The 15,040-nt window shown below is 32.6% G+C and overlaps 1 protein-coding gene across 5 annotated transcripts in view; it reads left to right on the top strand.

The window, feature by feature from the left end:
• Nucleotides 1-15,040, top strand: part of NOVA1 (NOVA alternative splicing regulator 1) — a 165,638-nt gene that overhangs the window by 144,481 nt on the left and 6,117 nt on the right. The gene's annotated exons all lie outside the window — the stretch shown is intronic.

Genomic DNA, 15,040 nt, shown 5'->3' on the forward strand with positions numbered 1-15,040 from the left:
TCCTGTACATTGGGAAGGAATTGGAATAGTCTGAAATAAGTGAAAGATCCTGATGAGTAAATAGACATAAAATAGACATGTCTGGCATGCATGCAGTTGCCAAGTAAGCATTCTGTTTTCATGAAGGCAGTTGGGACCAACTCTTTTGTAATCTGGCTATGTAACAACATGCCCAAGTTTCTGGGAAATAAATTACATTCTACTTACAAATAATACCAAGAGAAATAGCTTTCATACTGTTTTAGTGCTTTTTTTAGAGCTAATAACCAATCCTAACAATTCTAAACAATAAAGAATTGTTTTTTCTTATGAAAAAACTGAGGCAAATACTATGTTAAGGTACATAGGATAGCAAATGACAAACTTGGGCTTGAAATTGTGTGCTTCACTCCTAATTCCTATGCCCAAGTTTTTATTGTATTGTTGCTGTGGTTTTTGTGGTTGTTTTGGATTTTGTAGGAGTGTGTTTTGGGGGGGAAAGGGAGCATGTCAAATAATCTTCCTGTCTCACTCAGTTTCAAAGTACAGAGGCCGTTCATGGGTCTTATCCCTCCACTGATTAGCTTAGAAATTTGACCAATTTCATTTCTGACCTCGACTAATTCACCCCTTCTTAGGTGATTTGGTGCTTATTTCTGAAATGCTTGAGGATTTTCTTGAACAAATAATTATGTACACTTTGATGTATGTATCCTTAGCACTTAGTCCTTCCATATATACTATAAGGACATGTATTAGTCCTTTTGGACCTAACAGGGAATATAGAATTTAGTCCCTACTAAATATGACTCAATAGAATAAAACAAATATTAGGATCTTATTTAAAGAAACTAATTTCTTTTAGTAAAATTATTCAGTAAAATTTTTTTAAAGGTAGGGAAAAGGAAGAATCAATTCTTATTCAGGAATTGGGAAACAGTAGTGTCCTAGTTTAAGGAGAATGATTATATTGAATATATGTTTTTAAAAAATATTTTGAGTAAAATATTTTTAAAATTTGTTCAGAAAAGAAGCCCTGCTAGAATATTAAGGAACATGATGTAAGTGAACTGTGGAATAAAAGGATAAGAATGAACAAAAGTCAGTTAGTCAACAAGCATTCTTTTATCACTTACTAAGAACCAAGTACTAGGCTAAGTGCTAGGGATATGAATAAGTGAAAACACACAATGGAAGCCTTCAAGGAACCTAAGTTCTAATGAAGAAGATAAAATAAAAGTAACTCTCTCTATTTACCTGTCTCTCTATAATACAGTATAAATGGAATGTAATCTCAGATGGAAGGCACTAACAGTGGGGGAGAGGAAGGGGCAAGAATGGCCTTCTGCAGAAGGTAGGTTTTGAGCTGAGTCCTTAAGAAAGGCAGGGAAAGTAATGAGGGAGATTATTGTAGGCGCCAGGGCTAGCCAGTAAAAAGGCCTTGAGTCAGGAAATGGAAGGTCATGTGTGTGAGGAACAGCAAGAAGGCCATTATAACTGGGTCATATAATGAATAGTGGAGAGTAAAGTATAAGAAAATTGGATAACAAAAGATCCAGGTTGTAAAGAGCTCTAAATTCAAAACAAAGGATTTTATATTGGATCTTGGAGGTAATAGGAAGTTATGGGAGTTTTATTGAGTGGTGGGGCAGGTTGCATAATAGGACCATCACTTTTTAGGAAAATCACTTGGATAGGTAAATGGAAGGTTATCTAGAGCGGGAAGATACTTGAGATAGGTAGACAAATTACAAGTACATTAAAATAGTCCAGATATGAGGTAACAAGGGCCTGCACCAAGTTGGTATAAGTGGAAAGAAAGATGATGTTATGAGGTTAGAAAGTACAAGATTCAGCAATTTATTTGATATGTAGAGAGAGTATAAATGAGAAGCTGAGGATAACACTGAGATTGCGTACATAGCTGAATGGGAGGATAGTGTTGCTTTTGACAGTAATAGGAAGTTAGGGGGAGGAGGGTTTTGGTGAAAAGATATTGACTTGTGTTTTGAATGTGGTGCATTAGAGGTGTCAGTGGGACACCTAAATCAGCTTGTCCAAAAGGTAGTTGGTGATGTAAGACTGGAGCTCAGGAGAAAGATTAGTGCTAAATATATGGATCTTGGAATCATTTGCATAGAGATAATAGCAAAGGCAATGGAAATGCATGAAATAATTAAGTGAGATTATATAGAGGAAAAAAAGAAGTCTCAGGGTAGAGCCTTGGAGAACACTCACAGTTAATGAGTATGACCTGAATGAAAAGGTAGGAAAGGAGAGTAATAAGAGTGCAAAGAACATTTTTTACTGTTGTTTACAAACTTGAATTTGATTTTGACTCCACAAATTTACTCTGATAATGAGTTGACATTGTTAGTGATTTGGGATAGATGGTATGGTAGAAGAATTATTAGAGTCAGGGGAACTGCATGCAAATACCATAAACACTTACCTGTCAGACTTCAGACAAGTTACTTAACCTCCCTACATCGGAGGCCATCTCCAGTCATCCTGATCTGTGTCTTATCACTGGACCCAGATGGCTCTGAAGAAGAGAGTGAGGCTGGTGATTTCACAGAGCCCTGCCTCATTTAAATCCAGCTTCACTTGAATTTCATAACATCACCTTCCTGATGTTATTGGGCTCTTACAGAAGGAAGGGTAAGCAAACAACAGTCCTCATCAGTAAAACAAAAGAGTTGGACTCAAAGATTTCTGACGTCCCTTCCAGAAATGATCTTATAATTTCTACACTTTTTCAGATTTTGACATAAGACTTCTGAATAACTAATAAAATAATTCTGTTCATTGTGTGCAGTTTAACCTGTTGTCTAGTAATTGTGGTGTTTCAGGAGGTTTGCATTTTATTTAGAAATTCTTCCTTCAGTTAAGATACATTCCATTTGGCAACGGAAACATTTAATTTTTCTTGTTGATTTGCTTCAGAATTCATTTTAATTGTGATATGGTAAAGGTTTAAAAACATTAAGCATTTTAGATTTCAGAATCATTAAACTTTCTGAGAAATAAAAAATGTTTGAATTTCTACCAAGCTATAAGCACTTAATTTATGTTACAAATGATGTATTCAATTGTTTTCATGCTTCTATAATTTTTGATGTTAGTTATTTGTTGTTTATTTATCTTAATAATTAATGTAATGAAAATAATGCATGCCATTTTGTTCTTAATTGTAGTAATTTGAGATATCAAATTATTAGCTACCCTTTCACAGTAAGACACCAAAATGCAGTCTTATATTTTAGAACTTTTTAAAAGAATTACTACTTTTTAGAACACATTATGTTGAAGTTATTCCATTGGAAAAAAAATGAGTTGTACTAGAATGGTACGCATATATAATCCCTGCTAGTAGGAGAGGCTGAAGCTAATGAATCCTCTGAATTAGGGAGGTCTGAGCTGCAATAGGGCTAAGCTTATTGCTAAGTCTGGCATCAGTGAAGTAAGCCCTTAGGAGCAGTGGCCCACTGGGGCTGCCTTAGAAAGGGCAAACTACCACAGGTCAAATTAGGATCCATCATGAGTTTTTATTATTTTTCCAACCTAGACAAAATAGGAAAATAGGGACACATCATACCTAGTAAGGAAGGGAAAAATTTGAGTTACCAAAATTTCTTTTCATGTCTATTGTGTTACTGATTTAATAAGTAATAAAGCTAAAAGAAAACAGCAGGATTTAAGCAAATCATTGAACAACTTTTATTATAATAGCATGTTCACTAATATCACAAATGAACTTTGCAAAGAATGTATATATCAGTAGTTCATATAATCTTATATAGAAAGTAGATGTTACATAATTCTTTCATGTGTTCATTCAAATAAGGTCTGTATACATATGATTAAGTTATTCATATTATTGCAAAAAGTGATTTTTAATATATTCTTACAGTCTTCCAGTTAATAGTAAGCTTAGAAGCTGTAGCTGCTCAATCACTTTTGTATAATTGAGTTTCTAAGTGATAATCCACTTATTTTCTTGTTACTCAGACTCATAACTTCTGATCAACTGAGTATATTTTTGGCATAATCTTTCATTGTTGTTAACCTAAGCACAGGGCATGTTTAAGATATGGTGGTCCATATTGGTTCAGTTATGGGATGCATAAAGGGAAACAAGGCTAGAAAGATAGGTTGAGTCTGCAAAACTTGAGGAGATAGCTGGATACATAGGCCTAATGGTAAAGGAAAGTGACATCAGAGCTAAAGTTTGGGCATCATCTTCATAGAAGTGATAGTTTTAGGCTTTGGGAAAATACAAACCAAGAGAGTTGAAACAAGAACAGAGGGTTGAGAATGAATAATCACATATTTACTTAGCACTTATACTCTGTGCCAGATAACAAGTACATCTGTAACTACATACAAAATAAATTTATGCTATTTATATTATATAAAGAGAATAAATACAAAGACAGTTGGAGAGGGAGGAAGGCACTAGCAGGTACTGTTGCCAAGTGGACAGTTTCTACTTAAAATATGAACTTCTTAAAAATCTCTAAACAAGTTATCCTTTAGGTTCTGGTTAAACTTCACAATACTTCAGACAAAATAATGAAATCACACTGTGAAGACCTAACTCAAGGGAGTTAAAACTGTTCCCAGTTCTATGTTCCCTACTCCAAGTTGGAAAAAAGCAGTCTTTCTTCCTGTGTTCATGATCCTTCATTGATTCGTGATTTCCATAGATTGGGTGAGATAATTCCCTCTAAAGAGCTTCTTGCTTAAAAGCTAAAAAGTACAAAAGGCTTAAGATAATGAATTTTACCTACAACTGACTTTGTCACCTACTCTGCTTAGTTATGATAGAGTTAGAAATCACGATTTACTACAAATAATCTGCTCTTGAATAATCAAGAGTTGACTGAATATTTATGTAATATTATTTCTGGCAATTAAGTTTGTGATCTCTAGCCAAAATGGAGTCATTTTTTTCATGTTAGGTAATTTTCAGCTATCATATAAATTTAACCAATACTAATAAAGATTTCCTTTATAATTTTACAAGTAATCATAGACAGCAAAGTGATACAAATGGATTGTCCTGGACTTGGAACCAGGAACATGAGTTCAATTCCTGCCTCAGATACTGTGTATGTGGTTATGAACAAATCACTTAACATCTTAGGGCCCAATTTCCTCATCTGTAAAATGAGGAAAATAATAAATAACCCCTGTCTTACCAGGTCGTGAGAATTACACAAGATCATCTTCATGAAGCTCAGTTTAAATGCTAGCTATACAATTGTGTGGGTAGCTAGGTGGTACAGTGGATAGAACTCTAGGCCTGGAATCAGAAAGATTTGAATTTACATCTGACCTCAGACACTTACTGTGTGACCCTGGGCAAGTCACTTAACTCTGTATGCCTCAGTTTCCTCATCTGTAAAATGAGCTAGAGAAGGAAATGGCAAACCTCACTCCAGTATCTTTGCCAAAAAGAACCCCAGAAGGGGATCATGAAGAGTGTGACAGAACTAAAAAATGACTAAAATATCAATACAATTATATACATATGCAACTTTTGAAAAACTTAAAGCTAAACTTTGTTTATCCTTTAAATTGGTAGGAGATAATCCTCAGTAATAGCTGTTAAAATTCAATTATGCAATACACACTAACCAAAAGTCCTACCAAGCTATAGTCAAAAATTAGAAGTTAACTGGTAAATGGATATTACTTAGATTTTTACCCAGTAGTTACCAAAGTTATTACTTTCTATTTATTTTATTATATATTATATTATACATATATTTATTAATTTTATGATTAAAGCCATTATTTTACTTTTAATTATCTTTAGAGTCTTTTGAAGATTAAATTGGAGAAGTTTAGCAGTCTTGTCAGCAACCGAGATTTTTTTCCCACAAATTATGTTTAGTTTTAAATTGATTTTGTTTAGAACTCTGATCATTTTTCTTAATCTATACCACCAGAATACTGGCGTTAGAGGGGAATCTATCTTTTTATACATCTCTAAATATATTCTTCAAAGAGTATTCTTTTTTTAGGTTAGTTTGGCACATGAATTGTGTTGATAAATGGGCTCTTTAGTCACTCTAAATTTTAATTTAATCAGTTTAAGCAAGAACTAGGATGGAATAATACATCAAACAGTATTCATTTGCAAAAAAAAAAAGTAATAAACTAATAACTAATCCCCAATCACTTATTTAAAAGCTTAGAGTATAGATTTAGAACTTGAAGAACATTAGAGTCCGTGTAGTCCAAACCCTTTATTTTATAGATGAGAAAAAATGAAGCCCAAAGAGATTAAGTCATTTGCCCAAGATCACATAAGTATAAGTTGTAGAGCCAGGATTTGAACTAAGGTCCACTGACTCTTAGTACAGTGCTCTTTCCTCTTGATTTATCTGGAAATCTGGATACTCCTGTTCTGTGGAGTATCTTGACCTTTCTCTCTCCTACTTTTTTCTCCTACCTCTCTGACAACTTGCTTTCAATCCACTTTACTGGGTCATTATTCTTTCTTCTCCCATGAACCAAGATGTCTGTCCTGATCTGTTTCCTTCTCTGTATATACCAGGGATTCTTAACTTTTCTATGAGTCAGACTCTTTATCAGAATAATGTTTTTAAGTAATTGAAGGAAATGCTAAATTTCAGTTAGAGGTTAGTGAAAATAAAGATATAACTTTTTTTTTTCTCTTCCAAGTTCTCAGACTGCTGAAATCCATACCCAGGGTCCATGAACCTCAGGTTAAGAGCTACTATTCTACACCCTTTTTTTCTGTGATCTTATCAACTTCAGGGGTTTAGTCTTCATTTCTAGAAGGTCACTCCTAAATCTCTCTCCTCAGTTCCATTTAAATATCACTAACTACTTCTAGAAATCTCCACCTGGATATGCAGTAAATATGTAAAAATAAATATATCTAAGATAGAACTAATTCTCCTTCCCATAAACCAGCCACTCCAAACTTTAGTATTACTAAGGAAGAGACAATAAATTTGGAGTCATTCTTGGCTCCTCATTTTGTCTGCTTTCCCTTCCAGACCTTGGAAGACCTTGTCGAGTCTGTCTTCATAACATTTCTCACATCAGTCACCTCCTCCCTACCTACACAGCACTCTCTGTAGTTCAGGTTAGCATCACTCCTTACCTGTACTATTGTAGCAATTTCCTAATTGATCTCTCTTACTTCAATCTCTCTTTCTCTCCAACCCATCTTCCACACAGCCAAAATAACCTTACTAAAACATAGATTTGATTGTGCTACTCACCTGCTCAGGAAACTTTGGTGGTCCCTGTACTAACCTCTAGGATAAAACATAAATTCATCAACTTGGCATGTAAAGTTTTTTACAATATGATTTTAGTCAATACCTTTAGATTTATTTTGCATCACTCCCCTTCTTACACACTATGTTTGGACAGAAAAGTTCTAATTGCTATTCCTGAAATTTGATATTCCATCTCTTCTTCTGTGTTTTTGTCCCCTTCCCCCCAGAAGTATCCTTCCCATTTCTGAACGATACCCTTCATTACGAACAAATGTGACATCCATTTAATGATGTAACAATACTGCACAATATTTTGTTTATATCTCTATAAGCAAAGTGATTGTGGATGTACGGGTATAATAAATTGGGCCTGCTCATCCATTTTTCAGATAAGGAAAATCTTTTCACTTACATTTTGGGAGAAATTGGAGAATAAAATAAATTATTTTACTCTATTTTTCTCTTGTCTTCTTCCCCATCCCGACTCCACTCATCCCAATGCATAAAAATATACAGAAACTGCAAGGATTGCCTTTAATGGAGGTTACAACAAAGAATAAGAGTAATTAAAAAAACACCCCCCAAACCATACAAACACACACGCGTGCACGCACATGCATATGCACAAACACACATGCAGCTTGTATATGAGCAAAGAATGTCTGGTGCCTATTTCCTGAATTGATCTGTTAATTGTATTGTTTGTCCACATAAGCCATCTGTAAGTCTCGTTAAATAATAATTGAACTACGACCCAGCAGCAGTTATTTGCCTATTTTAGCAGTATGTGAAGATCATAATAAAATGATCTATTTTGCTATTTCTTTTTGTCTAGATAAGGGTTTCTTAACCTGTTTTGTTTCATTAATTCTTTTGGTAGTATGGTGAAGCCTCTGGACCCTATCTCACAATAAATTGAATAAAAGACATAAGATTGCAAAGGAAACCACTTAATTTTAAATACTTTTCTCAAAATATTAAAAATTTTAAACACATTCATGAATCCAAGGATAATATCCCTTGGCATAAATCAAGGATTTTGGTTAATTAAGCTGACTAATTTTGTCAAACTATAGTTCAGTTTCTTTCTGAATAAATTCAGCTGCAGCCTTAAAATAATCACAGATAAGTGAAATAGGAAGAAGAATCAGTATATATCAGGTGGGAATTTTGAAAGGATTCCTGGGCCAATATTCCATTGTTTTATTTTATTAGTAATAATAAATAGCTTACAAAACACCTTAAATAGCCAGTGCTTATTTAATTTTGTACAAATAAGAAAATGTTAAAAAGCAAAAGCTTTTGACAAGTTACAGTGCTGCATATGATAAGGGTAATTATATTTATCTGTATGTTTTAGTATCTCTGCTTTAAAAAAAAATAGGCTTTTTTAGGAAAATTGATCTTTTGGAAATTTGAAACTTAAACTCAGGGCTTTAAGATATCTTATTTGGGAAGAGGGATTGGAAGACTATTAAATATATTTCTCATTTGATACTCATATAACAATAAAGCAAAAAAGAAATAGTAAACATTAAGCTTTATGATAAGATATTATACTTTAAGTGAATAATAGGTGATTCTTGTGCCAACATGCCATCTAATACAGGAAAATGATTTTTTAAATGCATAAATTGCTCTTCTGGTACCCAAAGCTATATAACAGAGTTATTTGATATAAAGATAAATTTGTTCATGAAAATGCTTATCAAGGTTTTTCATGCTTTATACGTCTTACTAGGGTTTGTAAACCAATTTTCCATAATAACTCTTCCAGATAATTTAGTGGAACTGATTTGTATATAATACTGAGTCCTTAATTTATCCTGGTAAAATATTATGCTAATTTAATTCTGAGGTTATCTTAACTCTTGTAATATGTATCTGTTTTTAACACACACACATATATATATACGTATGTATATATACACAAAAAAGAGACTTAGACCAATTAAAATAAGGTTATTTTCTAAATTATTAAAAATTTAAATGATATTACATTCACTTTTGAAGTAAAGAGAGTGTTGTTTTTGTTTTATTTTTTAACTTTTGAGGCAACAGCTATTCTATGCAAGGATAGTTATATAGTTAAAGCTAAAGGAAATTCTGTACTACCTGTCTCAAACTAGACCATTAATAGATGACCAAAGGCATATTTTTTCAAGGGGATAACTTGAAAATAAGAGATTTCTATTCTTTCTTTCATTGTCCTTTGCACTTTTAGAGTAATAAATTTGCAACCTCCAAGAACATTGGAGTTGGCCCCCTGCAATTCACTCCACCCCTAAGCATGGAGAGAAAAATAATATTTTTCTTGGTTAGGATCCAGCAGTCTCTTTCTTGCTGTCAACTCTTTTGAAATCGGAATCTTTGGGTCAGGAACTAAAGTCACTTAGATTTTTATAACAAGACATTTTTAATAGAGCTTAAAAATGAAAATGAATGAGTACATAAGATTAAAAATCAGAATATTAACACTAATTTCACTGTCATTTCAATAGAATAATATTTTTTATTGGGATAGAGTTAATATTATTAATCAGTCCCACAAAGATCCTTTCCTTTCACACTATCTCTAGGATTTGGACAAGGGATTAATTAGCCCTAAACTACACATTCCTTTTCCCTTTTCCTTCCAGGATGCAAAAGGATCCCTTTTTCCCTTTTGTGCTAGTGCTAGAAATTAAGTGAAAAGGGTAATTTTTTTTTCTAGAGACAAAAATTACCAGATATTTTCCTCCTTTCTTCTCAGTTTTACCATCTTTAAAGGGAAAATATGTTCTCTGTCTGTCTACTCCATAGTAAAATTCAATAGATTTAGTACAAATAGATTAAAAATATTTTTCAAAAAAAATAGTTTATAAATGTAAGACATTGTTATCAGTACTATTACTATGTAAAACCTAGACTTATGGTGGTGTACTTATGTTTCTCATTAATTGTTTACATAGATGTCAGTGTTTCAATATTTTAGAAAGGCAAGTCATCTTATAAATAATTATGTAAAAGTTGTTCATTCAGCTAACATTCATTCAAAATTATATCCTTGCTGTGTTCTAGGTGCTGTTTGACATAAAAGGTATAATTAAGTTGGTGATTTGTGCTCTGATAAGTTGTATAGGGAAACCACAAGTCTCTCTTGTAGTAGTAGTTCCTGATAGAAGTAATGAGTGCCTTTATTCAGTTCAATTCAATTCAGCAAATATTTACTGAGCCCCTCCTTGTTCTGGATACTGTGGTAAGGGACTAGGGATACAAAGACAACAGGGAAGCAGTCTCTAGCTGCTTACATTTTACTGAGCTAGGGTCATAGAAATTTATGAGAGAGATTTTAAAAACAAAATGAACAGGGCTTGGTAACTTACTTGATGGGAGGTAGAGTGATGACAAGAGAAAGACAGGAATCTAAAAGTGCCCCACAACATGTGTAACACATACTAAATAGTTAATAAATGTTTGTTTGTTTTTATTCAGTGACTAAAGATAACCCCAAGGTTGCAAGCATGGTTAACAGGGAATATTGTGCTGCCATCAACAGAGATAGGGAATTCAGGTAGAGGAGCAGAGATTTTAGAAGTATTTTGATGTGGTTGAAAGATATTGAATGTACGGTAATCCTTATTCTTTTGGGTTACTAGGTATGTTGACTATGACTCAGAGGGTTAGAAGCATGGGTAATTGGGGTGAGTGCTTTATCACTAACAATAAGGAAGTCAGATTTGGGAACAAAAATGATGAATAAGTTTAGTTTTCAATATGTTGAGCTTGAGGTACGTGGTAAGACATTTAGATGGAAATACCTGTTGAAGAGTAAAAATGTGAATCTAAAAGCTGTATTTGTAAAGATAATTATATTTGCCAAATTGAAGGCAAAGTTAGCTTACTATATAAATTAGGATATGCATCTATAGCTAGTCATATGTTCATTATACCAGCATCTTTGATTATAAATATCTTACTATATGGAATAGTTCATTTTCAAACTGATTTTTATATTTACACATAGTTCATAGCATAGTTCAAGGAAAGCAAAAGTTTCCAGTTTGAAATGTCTATGAAGTATGTGTATGTCCACACACACACACACACACACACACACACACACACATATATATATATATATGTTTTTTTACCTTTTTTGGAGGGCAGTTGGGGTTAAGTAACTTGCCCAAGGTTACATGGCTCGTTTTTTGTGTATGTGTGAGTGTTAAGTGTCTGAGGCCAGAACCAAACTCGGGTCCTCCTGACTCCAGGACCAGCACTTTGCTCACTGCTCCACCTAGCAGCCCCCCACACATAAATCTTTTAAGTACGGCTGTGGCATATAGCATACTTCTGTTAACAAAGAAATAATGAAAAATGAATCTTTAGGAAGGAAAAATCCAAATATTCTTTCTAAATTATACAGTTTAAATGCCTTTTAAAATTAATAAGAAATGGAAATTGCTAATTTTGAAAACAGAGGAAAATGAAACCATTGTTATAATTATATAGACACCATATTTACAATTCTGTAGAATTTAGATCTAGTGCCAAAATAATAAAATGTATGCACAGCAAAGTTAACATAGCTTGTATAAGACAACTTATTTTTTCCCATGTGTTATAGTGAATTTAGATAAAATGTCAAAGATTTATATCTCATTGACTTTGTATTTATAAATATATTTTTCATAATTTATTATAGTTATGGCAACTGGTTCATTTTTTATTAGGCAATTAGAAATTCAGCAAGTACAGTTTTTGAAAAAGGAGAAATGTAATAGCTTATTTGAGTGTGTCGTCCTGATTAGTAAATTATTCTTCCTACCAAAAGGTTAAAAACATATTGCCATTTGGCGCAATCTCTAAATGGCTTTAAAATTTTTCTGTTGGAAAATGTTTCAGATATTGTGAATAAAAATTTCCTTATATATCATTTTTATTTTTATATACATCTCATCCTAAAAGAGTAAATTTTATGAACCTGTATGTGCACACAATAAAATGTCATCTTATCATTTACTCATCTTCTCATTATACTCTTCATTCTAGTTAGTGTATAACTGATTACAATTAACAATACTGAAAATTATGACATTTCTGCCAAGTGACATTCAACAAAGAAATGCTTTATTATCCATGTATACTGGATAAAAATGCTAAAAATCACTTTCTAGTGTAGATTTTATACCTGAGTGAGTACTAATCAGTGTAAGTGGAAGGCACCAATTTGACATTGCTAAAAAAAAATGGCTTTAAGAGAAACAAAATTTGTTCAGTAGAATAAAAAGGCCAATCTATACAATTCCAAATAAAATCAAAACCTACCTTAATAATAATTGTCTATGTACAAAAAGAAAACTAGGAGATGATAACAATAGATGCTATTACTGTGAAGGTAAACCTTTAGTAAATAGGTGCTTTTAGAGAATCATAATAAATCAGATAGCCTCTCTAGAACTCACATCTATCTTTCAGCACCCAGAACTTGATTTAAGGGGAAGTGGGGGGAAATCTAGAAAGATGTAACTATGTTCCTAAAATTATTGTATGAGAGTGTCATTCTAATTTAATACATACTTAATGGTATTATGTAGATTTTTGTAGTTAGCAAGATTATAAAATATAATGTGTGTAATATCTTAATAGCCATGTTCAGCAAACAATTTATTTCAGCCTACTCAATTTTGATGATCTTGGATGCTAAAAATGAAGACTATTGATTCTTCCTCCATGTCAGTAATAGAGCAAAGACTATGTGTTTGAATTACTTGTTATGTGTCATGTATTCCTTGATACTTGTCAAAATAATAATCATGAGAAAATTATGTTTGTAGCAGGATAAAAATGAGGCAAATAGCTTTTTTGCATGTTATAATTATTTTACAAAATAAACTTGTGAAATCACATACCAAGAATCAAGACCTTAATCTGGACCAGTACTTACTTAATGTTGAGAAGGTATACCTGATATCATAAAATAGTGTGTTATATATTCAAGAATGTCCTAGATCCAGATAATGGAATTCAAAGTGATGTGAACTGCTAAAGAACTTGTCTGCTGGCTCCACCAAAGACTTCTTGACTTATTTACCCCAAAATATCAGGTTCCCTAGCATTTACCAATAAGAAATGTATATCTAAACAGTCACTCCTTAAGCACAGTTATCCATCCTGGTCTGATTCTGACCACAAAAATTTGGAGGAAATATTCATAATTGACAATTTTTGCTAAAATAGTGACTCCTTTGAGGAGAATTTCCTTGTGACATTATCACAGTGTAGCCATGTGCAGTGTGACTTCCTAAGGGTTTTACAACCTTCCTCTCCCACTCCATTAAAAAGCAAGCAAAACAGAATAAAGCTAACATCAGTCATGTTAGCCAAGTCCCAAATAATGTGCTACTTGAGTGTATAGAATATTAGCCAAACGCATTCTTAAATTTTATAGCATATAACTTTATATCATGGCACTTTGTATTTCTGTATTGCTTTGCACGATTTGCCAGATTTTGTGTGTGAACAAACATATAGAATTACTTTTAAAATTAATTAATTAATTTTTTTGTTTTCAACATTCATTTCCACAAGATTTTGAGTTACAAATTTTCTCCCCATCTCTCCCTTACCCCCACCCCCAAGATAGCGAGCCTACTGAGTACCCCTTCCCCCAGTCTCTTCTGTCTTGTATCCTCCCCCATCTACCCCCTAACTTTCTAGTAGGACAGGATGGATTTCTGTACCCCAGTGCCTGTGTATCTAATTTCCCACTTGCAAAACATATAGAATTATTAAAAGTCTTTTTAAAAAGCAAGTTGTTGAGATCATTTATGTTTATGGGTGATTGTTTCAAATTTATATTTAAATTTTAAAGTATCAGTAATTTTCTATTTTTGTTTAAATAATAATATAGACTGTGTTATTTTAAATAGTAGTTATGACAAATAACCAGAATATGTTGATTGATTAAAGAATTTTATGTAGAGAGAGAATTGTTGAATGATGATGCCAGTGTATTTCTCAGTTTGAGATAATATGTTTAGAATATGTGTGTGTGTGGTTATAGTATTCCTTTATGTAGGATTATTAAATTATTCTGTATATTTATGGTAAAATATCTTATCCACACACCCTAGGCCTTGTCCATTGTAATGAATGCATAGAGTTGTTTGTAAAAGTTATCAGTCTATGCTCTTTATTAATTTTATACATTTTAAGATTCATGTTACTAAATAATTTCAAAATCTAATTATTTCTCAGTCCATGTAGACAGAGAAATAGAGAGAATAGACAGATAGGACAAAGTCTTCATGCAGTTTTAAGCTTTAATAACTTAAAGCTACACTAAGACTTTGAGACACCTTCTCTATATATGTGTGCATGTGCATGCGTGTAGATAAATGTATAAATGTATATATACGGATATATAGATGTATCTATATACATACGCACACACAGGAAGGCATAATGTGTAAAGTCTTTAGAGGGCATCAAGGTTTTATTTTCTCTTTTTAAAATGCACATTTAGTGTTCCTCCATGTCTGGAATTATAAAATTGGAGGGAATTGGAGTATTTTGTTGAGCAACATTAATACTTTTCTACATAAAACTAACATATGAGGTACATATAATAAATTAATCTGTTGGATTCAACTTCACTTGTGCTATTTAATTACATTTGCTTTTTCATCACATTTTTCTTTGTTTTAAAATGTTTTAGAATAAAGAGTTTTCTTAACAACTTAGTAGAGGAAGATTGGCCTCCACCCATGTTTTGGAAAATATTTGAAAATGATACCATTTAAACAGTCCAG

This window comes from Petaurus breviceps, unplaced genomic scaffold (assembly GCF_028583685.1).
Source record: "Petaurus breviceps papuanus isolate PSGF00001 unplaced genomic scaffold, PetGlider_PUasm1.0 77, whole genome shotgun sequence".
In the NCBI taxonomy this organism is placed as follows: Eukaryota; Metazoa; Chordata; class Mammalia; order Diprotodontia; family Petauridae; genus Petaurus; species Petaurus breviceps.